Here is an 18954-nt window from a genome sequence, read left to right on the forward strand (position 1 = left end):
ATCGCTCACTTAAAATGGTTAATTGAAATCGCTACAATAAAAGTATTTAGGGTGTTTCACCTAACTTATAAAAAAAACATTTAAAAATGGACTTGCAAGAATCTTTAGCAAGAAAGAGAAGCAAGAGAACGTCCATGTCATGCTTGCCCCCGGATTCTGCTATCGACCATATAATTATAAATTTAAATCAAGAATACTTTAAAACCAGACGCGTCTACTCTGACATCACTAACCACACTCCGATATTTACTATGTCTGGTCTAGAACGCACAACCCCAAGACAATCAAGTAGTATTACGGCATGTGACTATACTAATCTTAAATGGTCTACGCTGTCTAATGTTGACTAATGTTGAACAATGTTGAATATAGAATGATAACGCTGAACCAACGCTGTTTCAACTGTACCTGGTCAATGGTGGATTGTGAACGTAAAGAAAAACGTTGATTTTTCATGAAAGAATCAACTGTAGTTATACGCAGCAAATAGTTGCGTTAGTTCTACATTGTACCTTCAACATATTGTCAATCTTTATCACGAATTTAAACCCGTTGCTTCTTCAGTGCGCACCCAATTGTTTCGCACTGTATTTTATTTTTACGTTCCTGACCTTTGTAGTCGCTGCGCCATAAAAACTCTAATCATCATCATCATCATCATCATTTTACGTTCCATTGTGCCGTTCCCGTGTGACTGTCACGAGGCCTGTATGACGTGGTATTTATATCACTCATGCTGCCATTTCTAATAATATTTATTTATTTTATACCCTCATAGCATTACACTTTTTTATCCATATTTGTAAACGACTCATCACCAATCGCACGTATTCAGTAAACAAAGACAAAAAACATATTTTACCTTTTCCACGCCATTATAATGATCGGTCACGGATGTTAAGGGATATAACAAGAAATCAATTTCCCAACAAGCGCGTGCCGAGCGCAACTACGGGGGAATGAACGTGTAGTATATTTCTATTGTTGGGAAAAACTCACGTGACCTCTGACGTCGGCCCAATCTTTGCGCCTCGGTAGAGTAGTTTTTTGCTTTGTTTTATTTTGTCTCCCTGGGTGACGGGTGACCTAAAGCGACGCTGCCGAGGCGTTCTTTTTCCCTTTCCCTCTGTTCTCTTCCCCGCTTTGGCGGTTCTGGATTTTCGTTCGCATCCAGTGAAATAAATAAAACGCGGAAGCGTTGGCTCTTTCTGTTGCACAAGGTGCTTTATTTTTCGGGATTGGTATTTCCAAATCACACATATGCAGTCTTCTGTATCTGCACCAAACGAAACTTCACATGAACATTGTTTGATAGCAAAATCTCGGTGAAACAGCAGAAGTCAAGTCTGAAGTTCGAGTAATATGCCGAAGCAACTTCGCATTCACTGTTAGCTCATATGTCTCACGTGGAAGATTTCACAGTAGATCAGTAAAGTCACTGCACAAGCACACACATTCACAAATCCAGCATGACAGAAAACATGTCCATATTCCTTTGCTGCTTGTGTAGTGTCACATGTCAAGGCTGACCCGTCACAAAGGAACCTGTGCAGCTGCTAAGCCGAAAGATGGTGTTCTAACCACTCAAGGTGGCTTATCCATTCTAATGCATCCATGCAGATGCTTTTCTGAAGCAGATATGAGTTGAGCAGTACCTAGTTGATACCTGAGCGAGAAAGACCAGAACAGGGATCAGAAAGCGTGAAAACTAAAAATTTTACCGGCCGAAATGTTGCGTATATGCCACATGTGTGGTGCTATGCTATGCTACGCTAAGCGGCAGAATGGAATAGGAACTGATTTACCTTCCATCGAGTGGAAAAACACAGTATTGATCCTTCTTGAATCGTTGTCGCACCAAGCAAGCGAAGGAGACCTGCCTTCCACCTATCTATCACTGAATTTACTTGCAGAAGTATCCAAGAGGATTCGAGTTTTGCAGAGTCGGTATCGACGGGCACTACAAACCATCCAAAGCGGTACCGGCAAAGATGCTTTGCGTGCGTCCCTGCTGCACCATATTTCGAAACTTTACGGCGAGCTGCTCCGGCACCCCAGACACGGCGGTGCCGGCTTACGCGCGCCACGAAAGGTTATAATTTCAAACCGACCAATGAGCGCTCGCATACCGGGGGAGCGGCCGCAGGAGCCAATGGAATGCTCTCGGTAATGCTCTCGGACGTTTGATGACGCGAAAGGCTCGCAGCGCCTCACTTTAGTCCGCAAGTGAACTCGCGAGTTTCATCGCCTTGGCAACTACGTCTGCCTCATCGCCATCGACATTTTCCAACCGCCGTTTCAAATAGATTCTTTTCACCGACGTCACGCGCGCGATGCATCATCGGTTTGTGCGCCATAGTTTTGTATCGAAACCACCCATCCCCGCCTAGTACTCTGTTGAGTCTGTCTGTGTTTTGGCTCCTTTTCTTCTTCGTGTACCTCGGCCGTCGATTGGATAATTAATGGTGATTTGTGCGATAGTTGGCTGTGCGAACCACTCGCATCGTAAACGAGCGAAACTAGAGAAGAATGTGCAAGATGAACGATTCTTCAAGATACCTGCAGTTCGCAGCCGTGAATGCGATCGTACCCGTGAACTATCTGCCAAACGAAGGGCTCTGTGGGTTGCTAGGATTCGAAGGAAGGACATTAACATGAACAATCTCGATAAATACTACATTTGTGGACGTCACTTCTCCGGGTGAGCATTAATTCGTAAGTTTACTACCAATTCTCCACTTTTCACCACACAGCCACATGAGGTGTTACTTTTGTTAATGAAATCTCCGTTTTCGTCTCCCTCCCTCTTTCTTTTTTCTTTGTAGTGGCTGCCCTGCGAAGTTATTCGATGATTGCGCACCCAACTGGGCTCCTCACAGAGAACTTGGGTACGAGTTGACGGTGAGTCAACAAGCACATGAACGCCACTATCGACAGCAGAAGCGCAGTCGAAACAGGGAAAATCTCGCTGGTAATACTGTTTTGGCGTAGAACGAAATATGTGCACATGCTGATGTACTTCTTCTGTCATTGTTCACGATGCCGGAAATGCGTAGCACCTGTTGAGGTACAAAATGGTCAACAATCACTTGAAGAGCAGCAGGAGCCCTTGCACTTTAGCCCCAGCTCTCCACGTAGTTCACGCGATGCCGAAATCAACGAAGAGCCAGCTGCAGCAAGCCACATGATGTCATGTATGTTATATCACACAGAGGTAAGCCCTCACAAGTCATAACTGTCTGTCTTCCAGCTGTTGCTATGCCTTCAGAAGGTGGCGAAGTCTCGTCAACAGCTCTGAGTGAAAACTTTAGACCACGTAACTTATTCAACATTGAGCATCGTGATCTGTTTCAATAGCAGGTATCATGTCCAGGTGAGGAGCCAGGCCAAAACATTTCACTCAGTCCAGCTGATCAAACTGGTGCCGCTGTCTAAGGTGGGTTCTTTCATGTCTACAAAGTGTCACTGCTGTGTCTCTCATTCCTAAAAAATAAATTGCTTCTGCAGATTTTTCACATGCAGAGAGTGGACTCGATCACTCGGATGTCACTGGTGAGAATGTTCATTGAATTGTTGAAATGTAGAAACAAACCTCAAAAACCAAACAACTAATCACTCCCAAACCTTTACTGTGTTCCAGTGAAGGTTTCTAATCCAGTGTTAAATGGGCAATGTTGAAAGTGAGCACTGATAGAAATGATCTGGCAGAGTATGCAAGTACAGCAGGATATCTGTTCTTTAGCTTTAGATCTTGAGCTGGTGGTAGAACAAGACTAAGGATGAAATTTAGGCAGTAAAACCATGTCCTCGTAAGTGCATGCATATATAATAATTCTTCTTTTCTGAAAGCTAAGCATGCCATGTCATGTAAGTACGCGCTTCAAAGCTCCAAATGAGCAAAGCATGTAGGGCTGTGCATTAAAATTGATGTAAATTTAATCTACTTCAGAGCCTCCCACATACCAGCAGCTAATGGATGAGATCTCACGGCTAAATGAGCAGCTATACAACTGTAGGGCTGCAGCAGCAAAGCATGATTTCACGGAAGACAGCCTGAAGAATGACGATGCCAGGGTCTGGTTTTATACTGGGCTTCCATCGTTCCAAGCACTCAACTCTGTGTACAGGATTGTATGTGATCACGTGTCACGTGGACCACAGAATATTCTGTCAAAGTTTGAGGAGATGATCGTCTGTTTGATGAGGCTGCGTCTCAACCTAAGTTTACAGGACTTGGCCTACAGATTTGGTGTGTCAGTACCAACGGTGTGTAGGATTATCGATAGATGGCTTAATGCATTGTATGACAGGCTTCGCCTACTTATCAAATGGCCAACACAAGAAGAAAATGCGAAAACCATGCCGTTGCCTTTTCGTGAAAATTTCGGGTGCAAGGTACGGTGTATCTTGGACTGTTTTGAAATATTCATTGATCGTCCCAGTTCTTTAGATGTCAGGGCTGCAACGTGGTCACAGTATAAAGGGCATAGTACTGTCAAGTTCCTCATTTCTATCTGCCCTCTTGGTAGTATAACTTTTATTTCAAGGTCATATGGGGGCCGAACGAGTGACAAGGTGATTACTGAAGACTGTGGAATCCTGACTAACTTGGAGTATGGTGATGTGGTTTTAGCGGATCGGGGTTTTTTGATCGCAGAGAGCGTAGGGTTGTTCTGTGCAACCCTTCACGTCCCTGCATTCACCCGAGGTAGGAAACATCTCAGCTTAGCTGAGTTAGAATCAACACGTTCACTTGCAAATGTAAGAATACATGTTGAAAGAGTTATTGGTATGGTGCGAAACAAGTATACCATACTCAAAGGCCTACTGCCAGTTGACAGCCTCGTGACTAACAGCAGGAGGGAAGCGCCACAAATTGATAAAATAGCCACTGTGTGCTGCTGCTTCGTAAACCTTTGCAACTCTGTTGTTTCTCCCATACCAGTTCATTAAGCATTCATAATGAAGACGAGTTTGTTAGGGTGTTGCAGTTTTGACTCCTGTAAGTTTATTGCACATAAGACTAGTAAAGCAGATAACTGTGAAATGATGGTTAATAAAAATGAGTAAAATACCACACAATTCTAATGGTCATTCATTTGTGGAGGCAGCTGTTGCAGTACCACTGCTTTGTTCTTGGTGTTGTCTTTAGCCCAACACATGGAAAGTGGAACCAACCAGTCGTGGAAGTCTCAGAGTCACACCTTATCATTTTGCCTTCCTCAGGCCCTTTACACATGCAGTACGTCCCATCTTCTATGCCTACAGAATGTGCACTGTTGTTTTGGTTTGTGAGCTGTATGGTTGTCAGTGGCATATGTAGTCGCCTTTGTGCACTATTGTGAACAGGTGGTGAAGAGTCTTGTTGAGATTGAGTGGCATTCTCCTGTTCACTGTTTCTGGTGTACCACTTTTCGATCTGTTCTGGCAGAAGGCCCCGACAAAAAAAAAATTGTATGCCTGATCCAGTGCCTCAGAGATGAAAGCTGTGTCTGCCAATACTCTCTCCACACTGAAGTCATTCTTGCTCCATAAAACAAGGTCACCATAAGAAACGTCACAAGCAAAAATGTGTCCTTGTAGTTGATAGAAGTACGCGGGGTCACGACGTAATGATAACTTGCCAGACTGATTGTAGACGCAACTGTTTTTTTGGCTCGTAAGCTCTATGAACATGACATCCTTTGCACTGTAAGGACACTTCACCTCTACAACCCCTTTTCCGCAGCAGTTGCATTCCACCAACAAATCTGGTGTTGCTCCAAAGAAGGGGATAGTCTTCGGCACAATCAATCCTGTTTCCTTAAATATCACAATTGCATGTGTCTTCTCTGCCACTGATTTGTAGGTGTCCAGTGCATCTTTCTCATGTTTGCTGCCATACCTCACCTCTTTTGTCGAGAACAGGTGCTGCTTGGGGTAGCATATCCGTCTTATCAAGCTCTCTGAGGGTTTCTCTTGATCCGTTCGGCACACCGCTTTCAGATTAGAGGCTGTTACACGGCCTGCCCTGCATCGATACCACTGGTCACACTGTGCTTGCTTTCTCGTTGATTTCTCAATCTCCTTGGTGACTTCATCATTTACTTCCAGGCTTTCTGCCACAGTTCTGCATTTCTCTAACAATTCATCCCAGTTCATTCGTGTTGCACATGGGTCGTGTAGAGATGATAAGTTTGCACCTTGCATCTTATTAAGTGTGGAACATAGAGATCACTATATTTGGACATTGTCCCAGCACATACTGGCCTGTGACCAGTACCAATGAGGTCATCAAAAAGTGTACTTCGCTCTTCTTCAGTGGGTTCTGGTGATGGAATACGCTAGAGCAGCATCTGTGGCTTGACCTCAGAACCATTGAAGCGCCTTTTCCGTACTTTTGGAGATGAAAAATCCATTTCTAATATAGGTTTTGGTACAAGCTTTTTAACGTGCGCCGGCAGCCAAGAATTAGCACGATCAGTGCATGAACTTGATTCAAGAACTCTTCGTCCCATTTCAATGCAGAAGAGAAGTGATGCTACATGAGAACACGTTTCACTTGTCCCTGCCATACAGGTACAATGTCCAAAGATGACTTCACCGTCCTGCCGAATAACAGCCCAAGTAGTCAGTGGAGGTGATGACAGGCATTGCGAGTGATTAACCTACAATTAGAAAAAGATTTCGCTGTACAAATAAGTGGAAGGCTGCATGCATCTTAAAATTCTCCGTTTAACTCTGTTGTAGAAGGGTGAAAGTTTGGACCAGCTGGTCTTTTTTTCGTAATAAACATATCTCCTCCCCCACCCCAACCCTCTGTTGGTACATAGTATTGGAGAAAGGTAACCAGCGCTAAACACGGGACAGAGAGAACTAGAAGACACACGGACGCTGGACACCAGCGTCCGTGTGTCTTCTAGTTCTCTCTGTCCCGTTTTTACTGATGAGTATGTTTCTCCAGTTTAACTGTTGCTGCAGTGTCACTGTCTACTGTACCGTAACAGCTGCTGATCCTAAGTACACTTACCTCTGAGATCATGACGACTTCTCCACCGTTCAGGAGCTTCACACGTGGTTCTCGTATCCAGCCACTAGTGACATAGTTGTATGCCTCCAGCGACTTTGTCACTTTCAGCTGCTTTCGCGTGAGATAGCTTGTCCTAGTTACAAGATAATCATGTATGTCCATTATGTCCAACTCCGGCCACAACGAAACATCCCTCACGCAGTCACTTTCGGAAAGCAGGAAGGGGTCGACGCCACTGCACCTTTCAACCTTGATCTCGTACCGTTTAAGGCCGTCTCCAGATAGTGTCGAACGGTAGTTTCGTGCTTCGACGCGTTTTGATGACGCCATATCAATTGCAACACGGTGACATATTTGATATATGCCGTGTAAACGCCGACGCCTGCACTATGCGACTGACCGCACAACAGCGTTGCTACACAAAAATATGGCGCCGGGATTCTCTCGTCTGCTACGGTGACGTCAAGTGAAAAGAGCCTATATAGTCGAGGCTGGCGAGTGGCGAATAGCGTCGTCGTGGCAGTTCGGTAGGATGGACATTCATTTTGTCACAGGGAAAGGTTTTGGGAACGTTAGCATCATGCGTATTTGTACTGCAATCTCTGAAGCATCGAGGCAGTACCAGCCAATGCGGTGAACAACTATGTTGAGCGTAGCAGCGAATGCCGTAGTGTGCGAGAGGCAGCGTTCCTTTGTTCTCAAGTTTCTTCAAGTTCTTCAAGTTTCACAGGTGAGTTTTCTTTCTTCACTTTGCCTCACTTAAGATATGTGCGTTCTTGTTTTCTCAACGAGCACATGTGGTAGAAGTGTGGTGCATAACAGTTTAGTATCCGAAGTAAACAGCTTTTTGCCCGGCTGCAGAATCCGGTTGCGTATCACTGACAAATTTATGCGAACTGTGGGCTTGTGTGTGGTGTGCATGTGTGATATGTAGTTTGGTGTATCCGAATGTTTATTAAATATCTTCTGATGATATCCTACTGGGGTAAGGTTTAAAGCTCAGCAACGCTGATTTTCGAGTGTTACAGAATGGAATGGTACTCACACGATGTGTTCATAAGGGAACACTGATTATGTATGCAAAATAGTTATCCCAAACTCCTCGCGGTTTTCCGAAAAAGTGAATTTTTAGTTTCACTGACATCTCGTCTTGTGGCCCGCAAACCCTGTGTCGACGACACATTCGTGGTCTGCCCGCGCTCCGGCTTGGCATGACTTTTGGCTTGGTTTCTTCCGCCAAGCCAGCCGGTTTTTTCTGCCGAGCCGTCTGCTGCGCAGATTCACATTGGGGAAGTGATAAACAGTTCGCTATTAGGGAGCCAGTATATTTCTCGACTTCACTGAACCCACGAGGAACGTGAGTTTTGCTTCCTTCGACTGCAAAGCATTTGCTAGGCCAGTACAGACTTCCTGGTGTGCTTCGTGTTCTGTGCTGCGTGCCGAGAATGTGTGAGCGTTTTGCTCCCGTCTGCAAGAACACTTCAGCATGCAGTTCCAATGTTTCAAACCACAATTTTCCGAAAGGCGAAAGAGAAAGCTATTGACTGCAACAATCGGTTACAACTCCGACTGGGTGCCACCCTCGAAAGCAGCGATTTCATCTGTTCATTTGGCTCATACGAATGTTACGGAAGCAATGCGCAACTTGTTTCACAAGAAGCCGAAGATGTCTCGTCCGAAATGCTGTGCCAACCTTATCTGCAGCAGGAGATTGCAGGGGCAGGACTAGGCAGCAGATAAAGGTAAGACGCGTAATGTTAGACAAGTCAGTCACGCGGTGCAAATGCCACCGCGTAGATGAGAAAAATACGCTATCTGTCAGTTATTGCTTCATCCTTTGGAGATTAGGCCCCCCAGCGGGTGTATTCTCAGTACAGATTTGGAATTGCCTTATTTGTTAAATGATTTCGCAGGCATTCTGGCACCACCGAAAACCTTGCACTCCACGTCTCAACTATCACCGTCTCGGTTTCAAGCTGAAGGCTGTCACCAGTGCCAACCAGACGCCCCTTCAAAGTTCAACTGTTTTTGTTGACGGAACAGTGACACCTGGTACTGAGACATTTCATTTTCTGATTAATCAAGTGCATTCCATCACTTGTGCTCGACTTCTTGTGTTCGTATACCCTTATCGCTCGCTAGCTTAGAGCAACCATGCCTGAGGTGCCAGCGCTTTCAGAGTACATTTAAGCAGTATCATCGTATCATATGCACGGCAGCACATCTTGTGTATTTTGAGTAAGGTATAAATTCAATGTTGGCTCAGCTGTTGTATTTTGGTCACAAATAAGGTGTTCTTCCAGAGCGCTCAAGGGCAGTTCAAGCAGTTTCATGTGTGCAACAGTACATGCTTTTTCTCAGTTTTGACTAATGGAAATCGAAATCTTCCAGTTGATGTCTTTCGGTCATAAATTATGTTTTTCGAGACATTCAAACAGCATCATGTGTGCAACAGTACATACTTTCTCTCAGGTGAAGTAAGGTAAATCTGTCCGCTGTGGTGTTCTGGCAGTGCAGCAGAAGCTTGTGTTGCATTCAAGTGGTATCATGTATACAAAAACTTGTTTTATGCCTTTCTGTAGCTGCTGTACTAATATTGTGAGTACAGAGACATTCCTGCAGACCATATCGGAGCATCTTGTGTGCTGTTGTTTGTATGATCTGCAGCAGTATATTGATAATGTTCAATGACTTCAGCTAACATTTACATTCTTGCTTCCAGGTAAACCTGCCACGCAGATGCCCTACCCCTTGGTAAGCATAGCACCTGGAGCATTATTCTTCAATTGGCAGTGACATTACTATCACAACACACCACATACTGCATGTCTATGGTGTGTGTACAATGCATCAAACCTATTCTCAGGTACAGCTTGGAACAAAAGTTTACGGAACACCGGAGTATCACATTTCTCTATTTGGGTGACACACTAGTGGCGAACAGCAGTGGACACACAAACTGAGGGACGGACAGAATATCCGGTCACCTGTTTCTTATTAGATCTCTTCGTAATATCTAGAAGGGGGAAGTCCCGATGAAGAAATGCGTCAGTGCCGTGTTCCGTGAACTTTTGTCCCAAGCTGTACAGACCAGCTGGTACGCAATTACAACATGAAATAACTGACACAGAGACCGTCAAGTCATGCCTTTTCCTCCGCACCTCGGGTTTCATGTTGTTATCCTCACATGCAGCTCAATTCGCCTGTGCTGTGCAGCATGAGCAAAAGCACATATTGTTTGTGGTCACATGACACGGGACATAAATACAGTGAAACCTTCCTATGTTGGACACCTGCGGTGCAGCCGAAGCGTCCCCTACTTATAGAGGTGTCCAAGTTACAGAATATGACTGCAACAAAAAATGGAAAAGATCACAGCTGTGAGAAACGTCCCCCTTCTTCAATTTAATGTCTTTAGTGGTACCTGGTGGTGGTGGTGGTCCCTAGTAGTGGTACATCTACCCACTCTTCACTGATAATTATCACTGATTTTAGTAGATTCAATTCGGTTCAGATTCTACCGTATTCTGTCCGTCCCTGAGTATTCAATCAGTCAGATTTCACCGTAGAACATGTCCCCCGTTCTAATGACAGTCTTCTCCAGTTTTTCAAACTGCCATTTCCCATAGTGCTTTATGGTATGACACAGTAGTTCTAAATCTTTACTGTAGTTTACTGGTTGTAGCAGAAAGAAGACACCACTGTTTCCGATCACAGGACGCAAGCTATAAGTGCCATACGGAAACAGTACATGCTGCTCTCTAGCAGTTGTTCGTGTTTGGACATGGTATGGTGCATGCAGGGTAAATTCCATAGTTAAAATATCCAAACGTGAACAACTGTTAGATTACATGATTGTCTTGTAATAAACTCAATGGCATTACCTCTGGAGCTTTTCGAGCAGCAAGGACTTGTCTCTGAAGCGTCAGCCCACTTCTCATAGCTTTGGTGCAGTGCGCCGTTCAAAGGCTCTAGACAAACTGAAGACAACTGCTCACATAAAGAATTACAATGTAGACTGACAGCACTTGTTTTTGGACTCTAAAAACTAAAGCAACAAAATGCTGAGACCAGTATAGGGGAAAAAAGGGGCAAAAGTCAAGGCCACTGGCTCATTTTGGGCCTTTGGTGCAAAGATGGGCCGATATTGAGGTAATTTGGCCAGGGTTTGGTCCGACTTAGCAGGAAAACCCTATCCTACTTCCAAGATAGGGAGGTGTCCGACATAGAGAATTTCGTCTCCATGTAGTTTCAATGGGAGCCTGCCCATGCAATGAAATCATGGGGAGTTGTCCGAGGTAGGGAGGTGTCCGACTTTTGGGGTTTTACTGTACGATACAATACAGCATTCTACATCATGTAATCTAACAGTTGTTCACGTTTGGATATTTTAACTGTGGAATTTACCCTGCATGCACCATACCATGTCCAAACACGAACAACTGCTAGAGAGCAGCATGTACTGTTTCCGTATAGCATTTATGGCTTGCGTCCTGTGATCGGAAACATGTACTGCTATGAAACCAGTAAACTACAGTAAAGATTTAGAAATACTGTGTCATACCGTAAAGCACTATGGGAAATGGCAGTTTGGAAAACTGGAGAAGACTGTCATTAGAACGGGGAACATGTTCTACGGTGAAATTTTTTACAGTGTGTGCTGTACCACGTAATGCACTGCAGGCCTACGACAGTATGGTAACACTCTGAATACTGATTTGCTCAAAAAAAGGAACATGTGTGTTTCTTCTACTAACTTCCCCTTATGCAAGGTTGTAGAAAAATGTTTTCAACTAATGGGGAGGGAGAGGTCATCATTCTGGAGTCTCGTTGACCTGCAATGTATCGTGTGTGAAGGCCATTTTAAAGAGTGTAGGTGGTACAAGACTGTGTTCCCACATTCTTGGCAGTGTTGACTAATAACAATAATAAAGTAGAGGGTACATTTGTTGCTTCATATATTTGTGTCATGGCAAAGTATGTAGAGATACATCTGTCTCAACATGCAGGTGCCAAAACTGCTTTTTATGCCTAAAATATGACAAATAGTTGTCTGTTCAACACCACTAATCATGTGCCGGCCTCCATGACATGTCTGTGACATTCCAAAGTGATTAACATGTCCCACAGATGTGTGCAATGCTGAAGATGACTGTGTACCTTCTATGGATTTTTGATTCAAGAAAAGTACTGTGTGATTTGCTAACAGCGCCAGGCTGTACCTTCACAATTCTACATAAAAATATGTAAAGTTTCCCGAAGGAAACATCATGAAGGTCCATAGCGAAAAGCCCTGAGACGAGGGATAGGAAGGGACATACACAATGTCTCAACATAGTGTGTGTATGTCCCTTCTTGTATCTCCTCTTCAGGTCTCGCCATCATGGACACTATCACCAGCTCGCTTGCTGTTGAACCGTTCTTTCAACGATAAAGGTCACTTTCATGAACTGGATGGCAGCCAACATGCGGTCAATAAGAAGAATAATGGAAGGAGCTCAATATGATCCTTAGGCTGTGCGTGGTCATTGCTTTCTGACAAATGGTGACTTAGAATTTCAGGACATTGCCTGCAGTGGTAGTATTCTTGTGTTCTCACCCTTGACGCCCATTGTGTGTCATCGGTCACCTGTAATCTGCTAACATACACATAGCTAAAACAAAGTATATTTTTATTTCATTGAATACAGTTGGTACAGCACATTGTTTTTTACATGTTCTTTGGAAAATATAAATAAAAAATTATCTACTCTGCAAGTCTCCTGTCAGCTCTACACAGCAGCTTCGAATTTCACTAGAAGCCACGTGTGAAACCTAGACCAAACTAGTGTTGAAGGTCCTTATAGGTCATAGATATTATTATTAGATCATAGGTCAGGCTTAGGTCCTGGTTGGTAGCAACGCATTTGAATCTTATTAAAAATTGGTGCAGGAGGTGACCAACATAACTAAGTACACTGACTCTCACAAATTTTGTGGTGTTATACTTTTCAAACAACATTAATACGTTGCAGCGGTCTTTTCTCCTTTGTTCGTTTTAACCTAGAAATATTAGGTCTTCAGCATCACCAGCCTTAGTTGCTGAGCATGCAGTTATTTACGTTGAGTGCTGCAGTTTCATATTTGTTTCTCTGGACAAGCAAGCCCGCTTCCCAATTTTGATAAGGGTCTTTCAGCTTTGACAGGGTATTTGTGGACAAGGAAAACATTTGGACTCTTGTGTATTTTGCTATGAAGTGCACAGTACAAGGCAGAGGACACCATCAACCATTTCCAGGAAAGGTTATTATATTTGTGATAAAGTACATATACCTTTTGTCACTGACTAATTTGGTGGCAAAGTAACTTGAGTGGCAGTTGTGCAATTTTAAGCACATGTTTAAAAAGGATATGGGAAGTGCTGCCTGGTTGAACATGTGGAGTACCCCATATAAGAATTGGGGGTTTACGTCGCGAGACAACTGAGTGTGGAATACACAGCACAGTGTAATGTTCCTTATTCTGGCAATGTTAGCATGGTTCAAGAAGTTTGAAATGTTGCACTACCCTTAATAACATCTGTTGGGCCCTGCAAACAGGATACAGATACCCTGATCTGAAGACACTATGCCTAACTCAAAAGCAATATGAGATCGACCTGTACGTGTTTATTTGCGAAACTATTATGAATGAAATATGGCCTGTGTGGTATAGAACAATGCGCACGCTCAAGTAAACATGCAAAAAATACGTATAAGGGCTCTCGATCTACATGCCGCGATGCGCGCTACGAGATAAACAACACACTACAAAACTACATCCAACACTTTTTGTGCGGGGCAACTCTAATGAGCACTTTCATATAACCGACGAATGGTTCAACGAATGCTGTTCGAGTGGTCACGATACATTCCTACGTCGTTCATTGCAGTCGCGCTATGATGCTGCACAATATATGTATCTCGTGTAACAAGCCTGGCAATCGCGCAATGTGCATGGGCAGAAATACGATATTCTTTCTTTGAAGACCAGTCCTCTGCAGGTATATGCTCAAACGATCAAGTCTCACGTTGTTGCTCAATCGCTCCCATTCCTGCACTTGTAGTAAAAGCAGCAGACGGGTTGACGTGAATGGCAGCTGAACGGTTGAACTGCGAAGTTCTCGAGCACATAATCACAATTTCACGCCGCAAATGTTGTTGGGGTGAGTTCACGTTTGTTGTTTCCATCGTTCAATAGTTCCCGGGATTACCTCGGACGAAACGCTCATCGTAGCCGGCGTCCATAACTGGATTTCCTCGCAAACGGGAGAAGACGCCAGGGAAGTCAGAGAAAGCCTCAGTTTTCATCCAATCAGAAGCACGATTCTCTATCTACGTAGATGGAGCAGGTTTATCCCATCTACGTCACAAAAATGGCTGCGCCCATGGCTTGTTTTGGTTTCTTTAATGAATTAATTTTCGTAATAGGAAGACAAATTTGAGAAACGAAGGTGCGTTTCAGGGGCAGTTGGATGTGCTCGTTCTGAATATCACAACCGTTTCAACACATCGGGAAATCGGCGTAGCTGACCTTTAATGCTGTCTGGGTTATGCCTGCTGTAAATGCGTTCCCAGTGTCGACATCAGTTTGCAACGGAGCTTTACTCCATTGTTGAAGTCGCACGTTCAAACAGTACGTAGCGCAGTTATTTCAGATCTTACAAGTTGCAAAATGCAGATATCTTTGTTCACATCTCTTCGATTCATGCACTATTTTATAGGTGCTCGTGATATCTTGAACTGGGAGTGGTGAAAGCAGCGGTGGCCTATTCTATGAGCAGTCTGATAGTACAGATAAGATTGACTGCAAAGGAAATAAGTTACCTTTCCACATCTGACTGCGCTGTTCTCCAACGTTCCTTGTTTTTTGTATAACCGCTAATCTGGTTGTTCAGTGAGCTAGTGTCGCTGTTTTGTAGTTTTGTATGAACTAATAGCTTCTCTTACAGTTGTCAGAGAACTTGAACTGCATGTGATCTCGTCACATCGATAGACAGCGTCAAACATGTGTAAAGGACCTGGTATCTCTCTACAACAATGAAGAGCAGGGCATAAACCAGAAGACGAAGACATCGCTTGGACATGCCAGTGACTAGGCTGCTTCCGCATCACACCATCTATACTCCGAAAGATGCTGCGGTAGGTGTCATGCACGTGTTCCCAGTGGTTGTAGAGTGTCTGTTTTTGACGTCTATTTATGGTAGTGTTTGAGCTGCTATCCCACTAGATGGAATGACCTATGTTATTGGTTATCTTTCAGAGATGACCGTTGCGAAGAAGCGTAGCGACCATCCATGCGATTATTATTATTGTGACCATTATCACTGATTATCTTTTTTGTACATGTTTCATTACTTGATTTAAGATTTTAATAAACAAGCACATAAACGGTCATGCCCCTCATTATCTTATTTAATATTCATTATTACACATTTGTACTATTGTATTTGGACACAGTTAGGTTTGGGGATACCTGCGCTTTCGCCCCAGCAAAAGTGCAGTAGCATAGTAGGAAGAGGTAGCAATAGACAACGTAGAATAAACAGTAATTCACAACATTTGGTGAACCTCCTATCAACGTAAAAAAACAACAGCCAACGTAGAAATAGCGTTATAAAATTATAGTAGATTCTACGTGTTTTTGGCCGGACATTTTCTACGTAGAATCTAGGCTGCACGCTATCGCAGATTCTACGACGGTGTTCTAGATTTGCAACGTTATTTCAACGTTGATTCTACATTTCGTGGATGACTGGGGGGTTGAGAAACCAAATGCAACCCACTAGATGTACTACGGCATCGTTTCATACGTTGTAGTCCATGGTGCCGACACGCAGTCCCATATTCATCACTTGAACGGTTTTTTTAATATTGGGTTTTTAAAACGGCATTTTTTCAAGCCACAGTCGACGGTGGCGCCGAACAGCGTTAAAAGACTTTGGCAGACGAACAGGAAGTGAGGCTTAACGTGTGTGCGCTTGCCCAAAGTTCCCGATTGTCACGTTGCAGAAGCCGATCCGACGGCCGTCTCCGTCTTTACAACAACTTACGTCGTCATGGGAACGGAAAAGAATGCGCTTTCTTAGTCCAACATGAGACGTCATTCCGAAAACGCCCGAGGAGGTTAACAGCTAAGAGCGATAGAGGAGTCCGCTCAAAGCCAGTTCCCACATGGAGCACTTTGCTACATAGCGCTAGAAAATTGCGCCATATTTTCTTCCTCACATTGCTGCGAACCGCTATAAAACCGCTCTTGTCGAAGTAGAGTTGCGGTCAACCTTTCTAGCGCTATTTTGAGCGGTGAGTCTGCGTTAACCAATCCTGAGTTTCTTTCAGCCGTGACGTCGCGGAAGCTGGAGTTTGTTTTGCTTCCGATCATTCGAAGCAGCCAGGCGGGAAGGTGACTACGACGACGACGATGTGAAACGAAAATGGCCATGAGTTTCGTCTGCCCGTGCATCTGCCAATGCATGGCTGTTTGGTTAATATAGTCCGGTATCGCGATCGCAACATCGAAAGTGTCATCCGCCATCATGGAGCAGATACCCGACGCGGACAGTAAACAATCACGGTACTACCGGTACATCACGTCGCAACGAGATATCCCGTGACTGCAGCAGGATAGCGCTCTGTGCTCGATTGTATATGAGAAAGGCAAGCGGAAAAACAGCGCCAGATTTTGAGAGCTATTTTCAAGCGCTATAAAGCGAAGCGCTGTATGTGGGAACTTGCTGCAAGCGCGACCTTTGGATTGCAATAGGTGCGTAACGCGGGATCGCAGAGACATCGCGTTTTGATGTGCATGTTCGGTACACATAGATGAATGTGTATCAGGTGATCTCTTCAAAAGTCTTCAAATGCTTTCAGAACGAAACCCTTTAATGTTAAACTATTGTCTGCGTACTGGAGCGATGTTACGGACAATGAAGTTGAATGATCGACAAAAGAGAGAGAGCGCAAAGAAGCTGGTGCATAATGAAAGCTATAACCGGAGACACGGAGACGACAAAATTTCTCTTAAACAGCAATGGTTTAAATTGTGTTAGTAACCCCTCTCTCATTCCCCTTTCCCCCGTTCTGAGGTCCTTGGGGATATAAGCGGTTGGCTGTTATTAAACCGTTACTGTGTAACAGAAATTTTGTCGTCTCCGTGTCTCCGGTTCCAGCTTTCACAATGAAGCTGTAGACGAGCAATACATGTCTTTATCAGCGTTATTCAACAGAATAAAAAGGAGGGCTCATACCAGAAATGCCCATCTAAACGCCTTTTTATTAGGAAACCACAGAAAACAATAAACTTGCCGAAATCCATGAAACAGAAAAGCAATATTTTATAACATGTTTAGAGAAACAGAACCTCACACTTTTAAGAAGATATAGAAAATACGGCAATACATTGTCTTATCTGATATAGAAAGCAAAATTTGTAAAAAACGCCTTATCACAAGTGGCAGGTGATTGCACTAAAACATGGAAGATCACTAAAGATGTCCCAAATGAGAAACCTAAAATCAAGAATATCGACTGAGTAGGAAACACTGATGGATCATTTTTCTACCAATCTATCCGATCTATCATTCTATCCGACACATGCCCAATATTCGCGGACATATCTCCCTAAAGTGCGCTTAGCCTAATAGCACGTGTTGTGTAAGGAAGCCGACTTTACGTTTGTACACGTGCATAAGTGAGAAGAGGCATGAAACCCGAAAGGGAGGAGGAGGACAGGAGAGAGCGAACACTTATCACGGGTCACTTCCTTTTGATTGGTGATAACGGGCACTGCGTGACAAGCCTCATAGGGATTATTCAAATTGTTTCATAGCTTTCAAATGCTAGACTCCTTTTGAGGCAAGTATCCCTGGTAGAAATGGCCATTCTAAACGCCATCATACCTCGGGAACTTTCTGTTTGGACTATTATTTCAGGGCGTTTCATTTAAAATGAGAAAGTTTTTTCTTATTAAAATGTTGCATTGCTCTTGAACTAGACTTAGTGCGTAATGTTATCGTTACCGAAGAAAATCTTTGTGCAAGTTTCCGGCGATACAGAATTACAAATTATCTTCGAACTTATGAAAAGTGATTTCACCCTCTAATCATATGATAAAACGTTGAAAGCTAGACATTTCTTGTCTGCCTCTGTGTTGCTTTCGACGTCTTGGCTGATGATTGACTAAACCTGTCTCTTGCGTCAGATTTTTACTCGATTAGTATGCTAGTACATTCCTCCCAAATTTCTAAGCAAACAGTGAATGGCCGATTTGTAATATTAGTGCCTTCTAAGCTACCAGAAACGAACCCGTAGGCTTGGTGATCCCCCGAGTGAATTCGAGCACCTGTATCAGAAACGGGCTACCCCAAAGCAGTCAATGGTAGACGTGCAAGGGTATATTGTAAAAACGACGATAAAACCTAAGACGAGGAAGAGTAAATTAACAAAACGACACTTTCTCAAACTCAGCAGTCCATTTAATGACACAGCCTACGCTCCCAACAACCTCCTGATGTGAGGTCATTGGGAGTGTATGTTGTTTCAGTTCATGTTGTGAGTGTATACAGAAGATAAGACAGCCGTTTTGTAAAGCTGAATTGTGTCCTATCATGAGAAGTGGATTTTTTGTTTGTTTGTTAGGGGTCGTTGGATGCTCCGTATGTTGAAGAAGTAAGCTGTTTGCAGTTATTGGCATTTGTGCAGAAATGCTTGCATCTGAGCGCAGGGTAGAAATTCCTATGAAGCACGTCACCCTCCGTGGTATTTGATACATTAATTGTTTTGGATGTGTGTCCTGTCTGCTTCACTGCATGAGAGGACCCGGTAGACTGAAATGGGAACTGAGAAAGACTTGGAGCGCTTTGCTAGTAAGCCACGTTTTAAAAGCAAAATCGGAAGGAACATACTATTTTTGTACTAATCGTGTGACCT

The 18954-nt window shown here is 43.7% G+C and overlaps 1 protein-coding gene across 2 annotated transcripts in view; it reads right to left on the reverse strand.

Annotated features, from left to right (window-relative positions):
• LOC135396041 (uncharacterized) overlaps window positions 1-18954 on the reverse strand; it is a 534032-nt gene that overhangs the window by 415881 nt on the left and 99197 nt on the right. The window lies entirely within an intron of this gene.

The sequence above is a fragment of the Ornithodoros turicata genome, chromosome 5 (genome assembly GCF_037126465.1).
Source record: "Ornithodoros turicata isolate Travis chromosome 5, ASM3712646v1, whole genome shotgun sequence".
In the NCBI taxonomy this organism is placed as follows: domain Eukaryota; kingdom Metazoa; phylum Arthropoda; class Arachnida; order Ixodida; family Argasidae; genus Ornithodoros; species Ornithodoros turicata.